Source organism: Grammomys surdaster, unplaced genomic scaffold (assembly GCF_004785775.1).
Source record: "Grammomys surdaster isolate TR1022 unplaced genomic scaffold, NIH_TR_1.0 220, whole genome shotgun sequence".
NCBI lineage: Eukaryota > Metazoa > Chordata > Mammalia > Rodentia > Muridae > Grammomys > Grammomys surdaster.
The window spans coordinates 5,720,731-5,734,598 of record NW_021604665.1 but is presented as its reverse complement, the minus strand read 5'-3'; the positions used below and the strand labels follow the sequence as shown (position 1 = coordinate 5,734,598).

The 13,868-nt window shown below is 44.3% G+C and overlaps 1 protein-coding gene across 1 annotated transcript in view; it reads left to right on the top strand.

The window, feature by feature from the left end:
* The first annotated feature begins 298 nt into the window (after nucleotides 1-298).
* The window catches only part of Tafa4 (TAFA chemokine like family member 4), a 204,261-nt gene continuing 190,691 nt past the window's right edge, over nucleotides 299-13,868 (top strand). The window contains exon 1 of the mRNA XM_028773113.1: nucleotides 299-586. The gene's annotated coding sequence lies outside the window, so the exon portion shown is untranslated. The remainder of the gene's footprint in view (nucleotides 587-13,868) is intronic.

Here is a 13,868-nt window from a genome sequence, read left to right as displayed (position 1 = left end):
TCTAAAATTCTCCTACCTTATGCAGGGCTTAACTTGGTTCTCAGGTGTTCAGAAGAATCAACACCTTTCCTCCAGAACCTGAGAGTAGTGGCCACAGCGAGGCGCTCGGGAGAGGCGCACACAGCAGCAGGGTGGGGAGGTGCGGGGAGGGTTGGGGTGAGCGCAGAGGACAGGCCCACGTGGACTGCGGGGTTTGACAAGGGCGCGGGCAATTGGGCAGCCTAACCAATCAGCACTGTCAGCGGCCAGCCGGGGCTCCTCCTGGTCAGCTAGCTAGCTCTGGGCTGGTTTCTGCACAGCTAGTCTGGAGCCACCCTGGACGGGGCGCACTTGCTGAGCGCGCAGGGCTGTCTGCTCCCTCCGGGAGCTGCCTGGGACAATGTTTCTCTTTTAAGACACGGTAGCTTCGGCTTCTCTTTGCAGCAGCTGCGGAACTTTCCCCACTTTAGGCTGAACTAAGAGGGTGATGGGCTGTTCCAGGGGCTCTCCTGGGCAAGCGGCCAGCTAAGCATCCTTTGGTTTCAGTGCTGCGATCGGCGCTTCATTCTGGACTCCCGGATCTGACTCGGCTGCTCTTTCTAGCCTAGTAAGAATGGGCTCTGGGGAAGAGCTGGCGGGAGAAGGGGTTGGAGCAGTCTTGAACCCTATGCGTAAGCATGGTCTCGGCGGCAGGAGTGGCCTTTGGGGCTAATTTCAGTTCAACTAGGCTCGGAGTAGCCCTGGTCACTCCGGCATTTAGCAGGGAGCAGAGGGGAAGTACTTGAATCAGCCGCGTGCATCCTAAAGTTAGAAGAGACACCGATAAGTAAGGATGCGTGCAGCGAGGGGTTATGAGTAGGGATGGCGGGCAGCAGCCACTTTCCAATTTGGGAGTTCAGAGACTCTGGAGTCACTGGTGCTGAGACAGCCACTTGATGAACTGGGGTGAGCAATCTCAGAGCGAACACTCCATGAGCTGGGGGTTCTGTCTGGCCACGCTGGCCTGGAGGTCTCATCCTTTTGCATCCGAGCAGAGATCCTTACACGTATTAGCAGAAGGAAGAAGGTGGGCTGTTTCCAGGGTCTCTGATAGACAGGCTTGGGCTGGCTGGGAGCTCAAGTGGTTAAAAGGGGAGGGTCTCAGAGTTCTGGTGAGGCATCTCGGCTTTGTCCACCAAAGCAGCTAGCACCTCGACATTTATTTCCCTCTTGCTTCAGTTGCATGGCCACTTGTCTCCCACCGCAGGGCGTCTTTAACCCAAGCTTGTCCTTGGGGAATTGGAAACAGAAAGCTTGATAGCCTTCATCAGGGAAGGCAGCCCAAGCCACAAGCCTCTCGCTAGTGCTAGTGTGTTATTCTCTTGAACGCAGAGGACTCCACATGCCCTGTTGAGAAAGCTTAGCTGAGTTATGAATCAGCCAGAAATATGCATACGTACAAGCTCACAGACTCTTGGAGTAACAGCCACGTGCTAAACCCACCGGGATTGAAGTATCCCTTTTGGTGAAGCGTACTGATCCTCGAACTCCTTTTGCTTTTAACTTTTTAATGGCCTTCCCTCCAAGAAGAGCAAAGTTAATATGACGTGACAGGCAAAATCCCTGCTTGGCGGCAGCAGCAGTGGGAGAGGGGATATTTCCGTTGAATCCTTAGTCTGATATTTTCTATAATATCCTTGATACAGGGATAGCCCATCTGCTGACTCAGGCACCCAAACCTGTGCACATCTGTGACTAAGCTTTGTGGAAACATCCTTGCTACAAGCAAGCAAGCAAGCAAGCAAGCAAACAAACAGCAATAAAAACCCAATATAATTAAGGGATGGTAGTCTGACAATGTAGTGTTGACTGCTTGGTTGTTTAGAAACAGATGTTTGATTTGATTTGAAGAATTCTACAACCAATTCTTGGATGAGGAACATTTCTGCTAACTTGAGAGTCACAAGTCAGGGTGCAAGCCCATGTTCTTTGGGTTGGAAACACAGGTCTTGTTAAGATGGTAAGAGTACTTTCCAGAGTCTCTCCAACTGATGGTGACTAATGTCCTCTCCCAGTGACCCAGAGATTTGGTGTCATTCATTGGTGCACAGAGCTCTCTAGGTGTGGATGCTTTCTGATCAATAGTTAGTTTCAATAGCTTGATCGATAGCTGTGTTTCAAGGTTCCCTCCCTAAATTCCTCTCCCATTCTGCTTTTCTAGACTTTTCTCTCTTCTCTCAGTACTAACTACCCTTTGACATGTCACAATGTGTTGGAAGACTTAAGTCATGCTTTGATGGGCTTGTTTTCCCTGTTAGCTGTAATAAAGTTCTCCAGAGCAGCAGTTTGCCGGCCATGTGAATGGTTTTATTATTTCACCCCATTGCGAAAATATGCCTATGAATATCTCTTTGCTATTGAATGTTCTCCATTGGAAGCAGCCTCTGATATTTCTAGTACTGGACTGTTCTAGGTCACTTGGATTTCAATATTCATTTTGTGATCTTTTTTGAGGTGGGTATTGTTTGGTAACCTAGTTCCTGTTAGTAAAAAAGAACAGATCTTCGCTTTGTCCTCACACCCACCTCCTTTTCTGTGTCACAGAGTCTTTGTTAATAGTTGTTTTATCTACATCCCTCGTTTACTGTTACACTTATTATAATACTTTGTTATGTAAATGATATATTGATGCATATGGTATTAAAACTGTATTCACTGGGGATTAACCAATGGGTATGATGTCATCAGCAGCCAATCCTCTGCCTGATTTGAGCTTGCATTGACCAAAATCACCCTATCTGTCATACTGAGTATACCGGGTATGGAATCCTATATTGCCTGTGGTAAGGGGATGGAGTCTTTTTTGACATTTTTCAACTCCAATTAGTCACCTGGTTGTAGAGTTTGGGGGAGTTCTATGTTGCATGGCTTAGCCTAATGATAAAATTCTCCAATTGGGTTTTATGATCTCATTAGAACTTGCCTAAGAGTACTCTCCCCTTGATTTTTCTTTTCTTTTTTGGAGTTTGCAGCCCTTCTGTGGCTCTGTTTCCTTACAAGGAGGAGAAAACATCATAGTGAATGGACTAGGTTTGCATGTACTCTGTCCACCATACTGCAGCAACGGAGTGGTAGGATGAATTGTTTGAGTACATGGGTTGGCATCATCGGATGTTGGTGGCAGGTCATCTAGGGTCACAGGATGACTTCTAGGCCTGCACTTGATCATTCGGGGTTATCTTCCCCAAAGATGACAAAGCTGTTGTACCATGGGCTTGGGGAGACACTCTTACTCACCTTCATCACTCCATAGCTATTTGGTTTGAAAATGTTATTTCCCAAAGTCATTGTCAGAGCCTTAGGTGGCTCTGACCTGGAGAACTGTCCCACAGAATCGCATTTCTAACAGGCTGCTAAATCCTCATTCTGCAGCGTGACCACTTCTCCCAAGAGACCGCTAACTTTGTCTTCCCATCTATTTGATATTTGTCCAAAAATAAAAATAACTTGCAGCTTTACAGTCGACACTTAAGTTCAGTCCACTTTCCTCTAGAAAGCCTGTCCAAGGGGTGTTTTCCCCTCCCTTTTTATTCAAATAAGGACTTAATTATGCATTCCGGTTTAAGGAAATATGCAAAGGCTCTAACTGCAAATCTGGGAAGTAGCTCAGCTCAGCTTTCAGAGGGAGGAGCTATTACATCTTGATCCCACTGTGGTATGTATACAGGGAGCCTGGATTGGGATCCTGGAGTCCTGACTCTCAGCCTGGTGTCTGCTCCAAAAAAGACGTATGTGCAGTAGTTTTTATGCTGTGGTGGGACAGTTCTCTTGGCTCTCTCAGCAGAAGATTTCTTTCACCGGCTTGCCTCAGTTGTTGGAACATTGCTTTGGTAAAAACTGGATACTGTGTGCACATTGTCAAGATCTTACTGTAGTGGGTTGTTAGTGTGAACACAAATGAGTTTAATTCGGAAGCTGTGGTATCTGATATTGGGGGTATTTGTTAATAACACGGCAACCTGACAAATTCAGAGGAGGTCCTTTTACTCAACAGGCAATGGAATCATGGACAAACTGTTTCCTTTTTTTGAAATTGATTACTGCTAGCACGTATGAAGAAAGTGTCCTGCTTAGAGAAGAATGATGATTTTAAAATGATGAAATAAAGAGAAAACATAGGATATATTTTTTAATTGTTGTTGCTAAATAAAAAAAAATGGCATAAGCTTTGTATGGCTAAGCTACAAAGCCCTTGCACACTTCTGCAGCGCTATAATGATCTGAAGGTGGACAGCTGAGAAGATAACTCATTTGGTAAATGTACCTACCGCCGAGCCTGATAACTTGAGTTTGATCTCTTTTCACATGGTGGAAGGAGAGAGCAGACTCCTGTGAGCTGTCTTCTGACCACACACACACACACACACACACACACACACACACACACACACACACGTCAAGCACACACACATGCACAAAAATTTAAATACCATAAAATTATTTTAAAAATCTCAAGGTGGAATTCTCGGTGATTATTATTACATTTAAAGCCATTGCATTGGCTTGGATTTTTCACTTTCTCATTTGTACTGTGTGTCCTTACGTCGTCTTTGAAATTTCAGTCTCATTTCTTCACTTTTATGTCCTCCTTTGCCTGAATGTTAGCATTCTGTCGAAACTCCACCCCCACAGTTACCTGGCAACAGCCAGGTAGGCCTGGCCCACTGTAAAAGGAGCTACTTGCCTCCTCCTCTCTCTCTTGATGTCCTGCTTTCTTGTACTCTTGCACTTTTGCTCTATTCATCTCCTGCTCTCTTGCCTCTTACTTCTATCTTGCCATCTTGTGTTCTTCCCCTCCCGCTCTCCACCTGGTCATGGTCAGCCTCTGTTTCTCTCTCTGCCTTTCTCTGCCTCTATTACCCTCTTAACTTCCCTCCCCATGCCCTGAATAAACTCTATTCTATACTATACCATCGTGTGGCTGGTCCCTCATGGGGAAGAGATGCCTCAGCATGGGCTCGCTGAGGCACCCCCTTCCCCAATAACTCACCACACACCCATAGAACATATCCTCTTTTTATCTTTTTACAAACACATCACTGAACACCTAAGCTTCTTTTGTATAGCATAGTTGCTTGCCTGTGACTCAATGAGCTTCAAATCACAGACTTTAACATTCATTAGTTAATTAATTAATTAATTAATTAATTATAGAAAGGGATCTCATTGTGTAGCCCTGGGTAGCCTGGAATTCATTATGTAGGATAGGCTTGCCTTAAACTCACAGTCATCTCCCTGCCTCTGCCTGGAGAATGCTGAGTTTAAAGATATGAGAATGTTGTTCATGTATACAATGTATTTTCATCATATGTATCCCTTCTCCAACCATTCCTAGGGTCTACCTCTACCATATCTCCCTCTCGACTTCATGTCTTTGATTTTAACTCCCTGAGACCAATCAGTGCTGCCTGTATGTATGACAGGCCATCTACAGAAGCATGGGCAACCTACCAGGGCCACATTCCTGAAGAAAATGGATGTTTCCTTCTCCAGCAGCCAACAGCTACCAATAGCTCCTCAGTTCCGGGTGGGGTTCCTCAGGGTTTATAACAGGGATCCCAGGACTCTTATTGCCTAGACAAGTTTTGTTTTTGGTTACCCATGGCTTTAATTTTAAAGATTTTTTTATTTGTTCTATAAATTACAAAGGCAATGCATGCTTGGAGTTGAAAATTCAAATACTGTGGATGAATACAGAATGGAAGGTTAAAAACCTACCTTACCCTTCTACAGAGACACGCACCTTTTCACATTTTGATGAGCTTCCGTTTGCCTCCTCTGCTTTGATCAACACGCAGCTGTTGAGACTCAATTGTTTCGCTAAGAGGGGTTCTCATCACCTTCCCCACCTTGTTTATTCGGCAATGTCCGTTGGGGGGGACTCTGGTGATCTCATGGCTGGGGAAGTGGGGTGCACATCATGTGGTCTGCAGGCCTCCTCTTGACCATGGAGCCTCCTCATGCAATAGCAATCTTCAAGGTTCAGAGATGCTCTGGATCCACCTGAGGAAGGATAGCAAATCAGCTGAGGAAGTGTTGTCATTCGTATGCTATGCTTTCATAGTTAGTTATCCAAAAGCTAAAAGGAATTTTGAAAGTCTTTTTCTATTTTTTAATTATTACTATTATTATCATTATCATCATTATTATTTTGAATTTGGGGGTGAGGAGGTAGTGAAATGGAATGGGGCTAGGGATCCAAACCTAGGACCTTGTGCATGCTAGGCAAACACTCTATCACCGCCCACCCAACTTTTGGCTTTTCAAATAAGGTTCACACAGTATAGCCCCAGCTGTCATGAACTCACTGTATAACCCAGGCTGGCTTTGGACTCACAGTACTCTTCTTGCCTTGGTCTCCTGAGTGCTGAGATTGCAGCTGTGTGCCACTACACCTGACCTGTAGTACATCCATGTTTGCTGAAGAAGTCAAATTCTGTGAGTTGGTATCAGAACAAGCCTTTAACTAGCGTTAAGATTTTAAACAGCCTGAAAGGCTGGATCTGGTACAATGAGATGTTTAAGAGAATCTGAAGAAAAAGTTACTGGGTGCATTCTTTTCTGCACTTATCAGTGGGAGCAAGGAATTGTGGATGGGACGGGGATTCGTAATCCTCACTGCTGATGAAAGCAGTTGGCAGCTCTTCTGATGGCCTGTGGATTGTAATGGGAGCATCTGTTGCCTTCTCTCTCTGCTTTCAGAGCTGATGATGCAATGCGCCTTGCAGAACAGACAGGGCTCTCTTCATCTCTATTTTTGAATTAATTCCTTCTCAGTTCACACGAACTATCCCTCCCCCCACACAAATATTCATGCACACACAAATCAAAATGGCCATAAAATTAGTTGCTCTAGGCTGGTTCCTCCCAGGATACCACGCTCAGACCTCTTTCAAATTCTGCCCTGTTCTTTGCAGACCATAGGGTCTGTCAGGAGCACGGAGCTGCATTAAGCAAGCTGGAAGATGGCTCTGTGTGTGTCCCTTGGTACCAATCTCATCTTTCTTATGTGCTGAATTCTCCCCACCTCAAAACTTAGGCATTGATGTGCCGCTGAAAAGATTTAGGAGACTTGCTGGCTCACATTGTGATACTCCCCTGCAAGGTTCAGGAGTCCCGGCCAACAAGAGTGGGAGAGCAGGATTCTCTCCTCACCTCCTTCTCTTATTTTTGAGATTATAATGCAGTTATATCAGTTCCCTCTGCCATTTCTCCCTCCAGATCTTCCCATATAATACTCCCAACTCTCCAAATTCAAGACCTCTTTTGTAACTTATTTTTGTTACATGCCTAAGTATATATATATTTCTAAATATAACCTGCTCAGTTTGTACAATGCTACTTGTATGTGTGTATGTATGTATGTATGTATGTATGTATGTATGTATGTATGTATATATGTATGTATGTGTATGTGTGTGCTTGTGTGTGTGTGTGTATGTATGTATGTATGTATGTATGTATGTATGTATGTGTGTATGTATGTATGTTTTCAGGGCTAACCATTTGGTATTGAATGGCAAATTGGTGTGCTCTTCCCTTGGGAAGACTACCTCCTTGTCTCAGCATTTTTTGGCTCTCTATAGTTCTTTGAGGAGGTTGTGGCCTCATGGTATTTCCATGTCCACGTTGTTATGTCTGTTGAACTTCTTCAGCTCATGGCTAGGCAGTCATGTTGATGATCCTTGGCTTTTGACATTGCTGGGAGACACACTCTCACATTAACCTTCTGGATCCTCTGGATACTATGATCTTTCTGCCCTGTCTTCTGCAATAACCCCTGAGCCTTAGGTATTGAATGCTTTGTTGATTTATGTATTGTGGCTGGGCTCCACATCTCTGCATTTTGATCGGTTGTAGTTTTCTGTAATATCTCTGTCTGTTATAAAGAGAAGTTTCCTTGTTGAGAGAGCGAGGCTTACACTTACCTGTGGATACAAAGACAAATACACAGAATGTAGTTAGAGATTATACTGTTATAGGTTGTAGGCTCTCCTCCAGGATCCATGCATCTCTAGTGCTGGGTGGTTGGGTAGATTTCTAGTATCAGGCATGATTTTCCTCCTGTCGAACAGGTCTTAAGTCCAGTTAGAGAGCTTTTGGTTACCACCAAGGTGTGTATGCCACCATGGCATCCTTAGGGTTGTCATGCCATGTTGATTGTTGTTGTGGATGATAAGTGTCATAGCTGGGTAGTATGTTGGTTGCTTCTCTCTTCTGGAAGCTTGCACGGTGCTTTTTGGTACCATGAAAGCTATCCTCAGAAAGGAAGCATTCAAATTAGTTCTAGCTCAGGAGCCACTAGGCCTTGTGTCTGAAGAACTTGGAGTCTATCAGTAGGGACTTTTATGGCAACGTTTTGGTATTGGACTACAAGGAGCAAGTCAAATGTCTTTTGTTTTCATGAGAGTTTTGGAAACAGAGTCTCACAGTATAGCCTAGACTGTCCTGGAAGTTACTCTGTAGGCTTGACTGGCCTCGAAGTCAGCTCATGGCAACCTTCCTGCCTTTGCTTCCTGACTGTTGGGATTACAGTTATGGAGTATCATGTCTAGCTGAGTGTTTATTATCTATACTGTTAGGGGATGTGTGGTAAATGTTTGTCTACTGAGCTTTTAGAACAAACAATAGCAGCAACAATTGCTAGCAATGAAGTTGCTGTCTTGAATATGCTGTTTTTTGGAGGGGGCCTTGAAAAACAGAAATAACATAAAATTGATCATATCAACCATTCTCAAGGCTATATTTCAATTGCTCGAAGTAATCACTGTGCTGGCGTATCACCATCTCTTTCTATCCAAGGCATTCTTTCTTTGTATAAAACTGAAGCATAGCCATTGAGCCCTGCCTCCTTACCCTGTGCCATGACTGCTGCCATCCACCATTCTACTTTTGGTGACTCTGAATTCCGCTTCACTTGGTACCTTCTGTAAATGGGGACATACAATATTTGTCCTTCTGTGACTGGCTTACGTCACTTGGCACAATGCCTTTGAGGATCATTCATATTGTAGCAGGCATTGGAATTTGCTCACCTATTAGGGATTTGTCTCCCACATCCTCTTGGGTTGTCAGTGGACATTTAAGTTGCTCCCGTCTTCTTGTTTACTGCAAAGTATATCTATTTTGTTTCTTTCTAGCATATATTTATACATTATAGTCCTTTAATAGTGTCTTAGTTGGGGTTTTATTGCTGTGAACAGACACTATGATCAAGGCAAGTCTTATAAAGGACAACATTTAATTGGGGCTGGCTTACAGATTCAGAAGTTCAGTTCATTATCATCAAGCATAACAGCATCCAGGCAGGCATGGTGCAGGCAGAGCTGAGAGTTCTACATCTTCATCTGAAGGCTGCTAGTGGAAGACTGGCTTCCAGGCAGCTAGGGTGAGGTTCTTAAAGCTGACACCCACACCCACAGTGCGACATCTACTCCAAAAAAGGCCACACCCACTCAAACAGAGCCACATCTTCTAATAGTGAAACTCTCTAGGCTGAGCATATGCAAACCATCACAAGTAGGATAAAAAATCACAGATATAAGATGGACAGTGCAGTAATTAAAATGTGCACTGATTGGTAAGTATAAATATCTTTTCATTTTTAAAATTAAAATTATTTTCATACAATATATTTTGTCATGTTCTTTCTCCTACCTCAGTTCACCTCGGATCCTCTCCATTTCCCTTTTCCCTACACACTCAACTTCAAATCCTTTCCGAGAAAAAAAAAAGCAAATTGTGTGTTATCAAACTGTTATTACAAATACAATAGCTACTCAAGTCCCTGGTTTCAGTTGTTGCTGTTATATATCCACAGTAGGGCTTCTGGACCTGATGGAATTCTGTGCTTAATTTTCTCTAGAGATAACATGCTACTGTTCATAGTGGCTGTACCATTTTACCATACTAGCCATTTTGTCCCCAGAGTCCTATAAAGAAGGCACCATCGTTAGTGTCCTCCATGCAAGAAGGAAGAAAGACACACAGGGATGAAGACACCTCAGTAGCCTGTGGCAGAGCAGAGGCAAAGCCTTTAAGAGGTCATTCATTCTCTCTCGGCACAAAAGGCTGCCCTGACTCTTCTGGTGCATGGCTTAGGCCTGGGTAGGGACAGGACAACTAATGAATGTGTTGTTTCCAGGATGAGTGTTGACTGTCCTCGTCCCGACACACAAAAGCATTTCATGGTGATTTGGATCCTCCAGGCCAAATGCTTATTATGAAATTGTCATTTTATCCAGATAATAAGGGCCCACTGGATATATTCTGTGCTTGTTTAGTCTGTTAATAGCTGCTTCCAGACCTCTGCCAATTAATAATCATGTAGCCCATGACTTTGTAAATGCCACAACAATTTATGCCTCTCAGAGGTGGCATGGAGAGGTGAGTTGGGAGAGGAAATAACCCAGAGGAACCCAAGGTGGAGTCCCAGGGATGATTGTGGGCTTACTCTCCAGAGGCACTGAAGATATGGGTATGGGCACCTTTCCCACCATAATCATGGCTTGATGGAGTCGCTGCCAAGGAAGGCACATTCCGTCACTTGGTAGAATTAACAATTGATAGTTTGGCGGTGCTGGAGTCCTTTGTAAGCACCCCATGTTTATTCATTATCGTGATTACACAGTGGAAGCATCTCTGCTTGATGAGATGAGGAAAAGCAAGAGACGAAGTTATTTAAATACACTTGAAATTAACGTTTGCACAAACAGGTATCTGACGATGTCCTAATTTGATTCTAAAGATTCAGAAATAAGCCTTTATCCGAGCAAGGGGGGGGGTCCCATGGAATCCTGAATCAGGTGTGTAGAGTTCATCTGTAAGCTCCCCAATGTCATTGAGAAGGAAGATGGCAAAGGTCGGACCACAGGGTTTCCACATTTCTTGTTGGGGGGCCAGGAACAGGGTGCACCCATTTGTTCTGTGGTCCACACAGGACCTCTGTGCTAAAGTCACAACTTTGAGAGCTCTGGAGAAGGCAGGTCATGAGTCAGGGTGTCCCCCTGTCTCCATGAACAAAGCCCACTAATCATCCCTTGAAGTATTAATCAGGAGAGGGGAAGATTCCTCAATCTGAAAGTTAAGGTCACCCTGAGAGAAGGGACTGGCAGCATTCCTAGAAAACTGTTTCTTCAAGACATTTTGATTCTGAATTTACTCTCTCCACATTTACAAAAGACCCAGGATCCCCAGTGTAAACTCAGATTCGAGTTTGATGTGCAAATATCTCTGAGCCACAGCATAAATTGACATGAACTCACACGCGGTTGTCTACACTCCCGCACGAGTTTCACGGTCTTCATTTACTTAGACGGAGTAGGGATGAAATAGGCTTAGGCTAATGGCATTTTACAAAATCCAGAAGTCTGGAGTTTTCAAACCCATTTTGTATTAATATTATTGGTCTTCTGTTGTGTACTTGCTTCCAACTGAAGTATTATTGCTTCACTGTTTATTGTTTTAAAGCCAGGTTCAGTCAGTCAGTGACTCTGTCTGTCTGTCTGTCTGTCTGTCTGTCTGTCTGCAGTCAGTCAGCCAGTCAACCAGTCAGTCAGTCAGTCTCTTTCATATTCTATCCCTGCCCCCTCTCTCTGTATGTTTGTGTGGGTACACATGTCCATGTATGCAGGTAGACACCAGAGGTTGACATTAGCATCTTTCTCAACTGCTGCCCACCTCAGTTTTTGAGATGATGTCCCCTACGGCACCTGGAGCTTGCTGATTCACCTGGACTGGCTGGCCAGCAAGTCCCAATGTGTCTCCTTCTTCTGCCTTTCCAACACTGGGATTGCTGCTGGGACTGCCCGGCTTCTACTTGGGTTCTGAGATTAGACTCATACTGTACAGCAAACATTTTACTGATTGAACCATCTCCCCAGCTCAGGAGCCAGGGTCTCTCAAGTGTAACCAGGCAATGGCTTTGACCTTCCTCTGTAACTCAGCCTGGTCTTTGATTCACAATACATAGATCTCACATTTTGGAGCGCTTGGATTACAGGCAAATACCAACATGTCAGTTGCCGGTAAATAAGCTTGCTGAAGGTCTTGCTGAACCTGGTCTTCACCCTCAGAGCTTGCGATCTAGCACATCTATGGTAGAGTCTGTAAGTGCGCATGTCTCACAGACCTCCATGGGGGTTATCCTTGGACTATACTCTGAGCAACACCTTGCAGAACGATTTTTCAGAGGTGAAAGAGAGAGAGAGAGAGATGTTCATAAAACGTGGCCATTTTGATTAGCATGGAAGTTAGTCAAGATTTCCATACCACGTGGCCATTTTGATTAGCCATGGGAGTTAGTCAATTTTGTAATCCACTGATAAGCTTGTCTAAATAGTATGGCTCTGAAGATTGATTCAAATTACCGAACCCAAAGCATAAATTAATGTGAGTCGAATCAGTGTCCTACGTGAGAAACTGATTTTGATAATGTCCTTCAGTTTGCACAAGATGCACTTGCTGTAGTTGAAGGCTTTGGAACAGCTGTGCAGTTGCTTGAATGAATATGGACGTGGTTTGGCTGTACAGGGTACCCAGCCTTCTGCCACTTTGCTGATGTCTCTATTGGCAGAAGAAACATGCCCGCTAGATTTTTGGTTCTGAGCCTGCTAGACTCCTATACACTTTTGACTTTGATTTAAATTATACTCCTACCAGCAGGTGGCGTAGCGGGATTTTGCTTTGTTCTGTGTCATCAAGACTCTGGCAGACATTAAGAGCTGATGTGGATTTAAGATCCATCCTCTCTGAGAATAACTGAATTGCTGGGCAGGACCAGAAGATGGAGTAGTCAATAGAGTTATGGGACTTGAGGGGCTATAGAATGTATCTGCACAGGTTTGTTGCTTTCTCCTGCCTCTTGGAGGAATCAATTACCTTCTGTGTTTGCTTAAGTGAGAAGCTTTGGAGTGGGGTTTTACTTTGGCTCACGTTGTTTAAAAAACAAGTTTGCAAATGTGAGCCTCCCCTGAATAAGAAAAGAAATGTAAAATACCTGCCTCTTTTTCAGTACACACACACACACACACACACACACACACACACACACGTACATATATGCTTATATATTCCCCCAGACTGGGTCTCATACAGCTCAAGGTAGTTTTGAATTTGCTATGTAGTTGAGGATGACCTTGAACTCCTGCCTTCCTTCCTGAACCTTCCAAGTGCTGGGATTATTGGTGTGTGCCAACACATGCAGCTATACTTACTCATTAAATAGAATGGGGATTGGTTAATTCTTTTTTTTTTTTCTCTCTCTCTCTTTTTAGAGGGAGTCTGAGTTATAAAAACATCTGGGTGTTGGCAGGAAGGTTAGAATTTGCAACCATCAAATTCCTGGGCCAGGGCAGTCATCTAATCTCCTGTTCCACAGAGCTGGTTCTTTGTTCCATGGCCAGTGTATGGAAGGAAGCCTGGTCCTCTCTCACAGTTGTGTTCTGTGTGACTAGGCCAGCGCTAACATTTCCTTAGCACCCATCAGTCATGGTTGTCCCCTTGGCAAGTTAGGTTTCCCATTGACCATCTCTGCCCCATTGTTCCTTGTGTGTGTGTTTTCCTGTCTGCCTGTCCTTTGGGCCTCTGTCACCTTCCAGGACTCAGACCTGAACAGGCAGCAGATGAGGCTCATGGCTCCAAGTTCAGTGACAGAGAGGACAGGACTAGACATAGCTTCTGTGGAGGCTAGAAACAGAAGCATCAAAACATCTAGTCCTTCCTTCCTTCCTTCCTTCCTTCCTTCCTTCCTTCCTTCCTTCCTTCCTTCCTCCCTCCCTCCCTCCCTCCCTCCCTCCTTTCTCTCTCTCTTTTTCCCTTCCTTCCTTCCTTCCTTCCTTCCTTCCTTCCTT